At 35.2% G+C, this 2,951-nt stretch overlaps 1 pseudogene; it reads left to right on the top strand.

Annotated features, from left to right (window-relative positions):
* On the top strand, positions 218 to 1,496 carry LOC108661572 (annotated as a pseudogene).

Below are 2,951 nucleotides of genomic sequence, written 5' to 3'. Positions count from 1 at the left end.
ATTGCAACAATAGATAAAATATTAATATTTTAATATTATTTTAGTAATAAAATATTATTTCATTTCAAAATATTCTTTTCACCGATCACTCCTCTTTGGTACTTAAATTTATGTCAATTGACCTTTCATCGTATCGTTAGGTCTTATTCGTTTCTATACGAGTTTATGGGGTGTTATAGCTTCCTACCTAATAATGTCTTGAAAAGAGGATGGAAATATGATGATTGGACAGTCATGGGATCAAATAAGATCAAGCATTGTTAGCTTGATGTTTGCTTTAGCTATAATAAAACAATTTTTTTCCTCATCGACTTCTAGTCACTTTTAAACAATTTGTTTTAGACACCCTTCAACAGTTCTCTATTTTCCAAAAGTTGGTGATGGTCACTGATTTACATTTGAAAGCAATGAGAACCAATAGACTTAATTTTCAAAAACTAACCCTTCCATTCTATTGTAAAGACTAAAGTATTAAGAGCCTTCAAAAAGCCTAGAATAGAAGTTGGAATGAACAAAACTTGGGTAATGCTGATGAAGTTTCTAAGGAATTTTCCTGTTGCATAAGGATAAAAACGTAATTTCTAGTTGCCTTTTTTCAACTATATAACGTAACTTATACAAAGAGTAAAGCGTTTCATACCTAATAATGTCCCGAAAGGAGAATAGAAAGATGATGATAGGGGAGTCATGCATCGCCGGCTTGATGTTCATTTTAGCTACACTAAGATAGTTTTTTCCTCATCAACTTTTTTTCACTCTTGAACAATTTGTTTTAGCCACCTTTCAACAGTTTTCTTTGTCCAAAAGGTTTGTGATAGGTTGGTTAGCTTTTTCTCACCCTATATCTAGATCACATTTCTTGAATACTCTAGTTACTAAAGCAACCAAACCTACACTGCCCTTGAAACATACATTGGGGCTAAATCAACCACCAAAGCTGTGCAGCTCAAAGGTAGCCTGGTGAGAAATAGCAAAGTTTTTTTCTTGACAAAAGATGACAAGAAGGTCTTTGATGGATTTGTTGGGGTCAAGGTCTGGTGGGCTTTAGGCCTTTCTACTCCTACTAGTTTTTAGAACAACGATTACTAGCTCATTTTCCATAGACATCACCATGAGTTGATAACAGGGCCATAAATGGATTACGTTTAGTAAGAAGGTAAGGTGATCGAGGCCACGAATAAGCAGAAAAGGCTTTATATCAACAATCCTAGTAAAAACTAGAGTTCTTACAAAAATAACTTGTGGAGTGACATAGATTTTGAGAACCCAACAACATTTTAGACATTAGCAATGGAACCTAAGAAAGAGGAAATCATCAACGACCTAGTGACATTTAGTAAAGGACAAGAGTATGATAACAATCTTCGGAAGCCTTGGAAACGAGATATCTCTTCTATGGTCCACTTGGAACTAGTAAGTCAACTATGATTGCAGCCATGGCTAATCTTTTGAATTATGATATTTATGATCTTGAGTATGTTGGTATATGCCCTTGAGCCAATTGGATTGTCAAGGAATATATGTTGTCATTTAATGCATACTTAATCGCATAACTATACGTGATAGAGGTTTTCTTTCATGTTAGTGGAATAATAAAGAGTTATTAAGTACTAATTGGATGAAGCCCGTGGAACATAAAGGCCTTGCAAAAGAATCATAAAGTTGTTACAATTATGAGATCACTATCCATTAAAGCCATGTTCCTAAAATTGTTCTTGGTCATTGTATTGTCATGACAAAGCATTGACAATGCTCAAATATTGGTACATGTTAAGCCTCCTTATTAAGGAAGTAAGCAATCAATCTCATAGATTGAAGTATATGGGATACTTGAGAATAACATGTAGGTGCTTGTTAAAGAACAAGTTCACTAAACATGACCTGCTATGAGAACTCCATGTGGTATTTCACTCAAGTGTCTATGGAATATGTTCTCATGTGATAGTCGTGCATCTAGTCTTTGGACTTGAGACACAGGGTCATCTTGTATAAAGAAAGACATACTTTAATTTCACCTCTAGGGTTTGAAGGTGACTAGATGCCTAAATAAGGTGCTTTTGGGTATGCCATGAAGCATGCGAAGGTGAATGAGTGGTCAATTATTACAGCCCAAATTCCAAGCTATGACCGACACATGGGCCCAATCTGCGTAGCCCACTAAGCCCAACCAAGCCTATTTATGCAATCTCGATCATTAATCCCAACCATCATTTCTAATACTGCATATTTTAGTTCTCAATGATGAATGTTTCAGTAATAATTTATAGCGATCAAATATTCATATTTGTAATATCTCAAAGTATTGTCATTCATTGCCGTCTCATAAGGCATCATCATCAATCCAACATATACATACTTCATTTATAATATGACTCCTAGTAGTTTACATTCCATATACATGTACACAGATAAAAGACTCTCAACCGTCAGCGGAGTGACTTTAAGTGAAGGTACCGCTATTGAGATGCCATAGTACCTACCAAGAAGGCGAGCATATGTGTGCAACTCAATCTAGGTCCCAACTGCCTCTGAATCTGAAAACATGAAGTTTAAAAACGTGAGTATAAACTCAGTGAGTGAACATAAGAAGGGAACAAGCAATCAATAGAAAGAATTTGGAAATCATAATGCACTTGTTTCAAAAACAATGCAATTGATTTAGTTTCTTACTAAAAACCTCTCATTTCAAACTTTGATTAATAACCTCATAGTGTTGCAAAAACCCAAGATCAACCCATGAGGTTAAACGGGTGAAAAATATGTCAAAATCAAGCAAAGTAGCAAGCATGGCAGCAAGTTTCTAGCTGCAATGAAATTCATTCTCATTACAGTGAGATTCGGGCGGCCAAAACGGAAAGTTTCTTGCTGCAGTGAGAAACATGGTTAGTTTCCATGTGTTTCAGTTTTTCTAGTATATCTCCCACTACAAAAGTAAAATTGGCCTTATTTTT

This window comes from Theobroma cacao, chromosome 4 (assembly GCF_000208745.1).
Source record: "Theobroma cacao cultivar B97-61/B2 chromosome 4, Criollo_cocoa_genome_V2, whole genome shotgun sequence".
Classification (NCBI taxonomy): Eukaryota; Viridiplantae; Streptophyta; class Magnoliopsida; order Malvales; family Malvaceae; genus Theobroma; species Theobroma cacao.
Note: the sequence above shows the minus strand (reverse complement) of the source record. Positions and strands in the feature narration are given on the sequence as shown.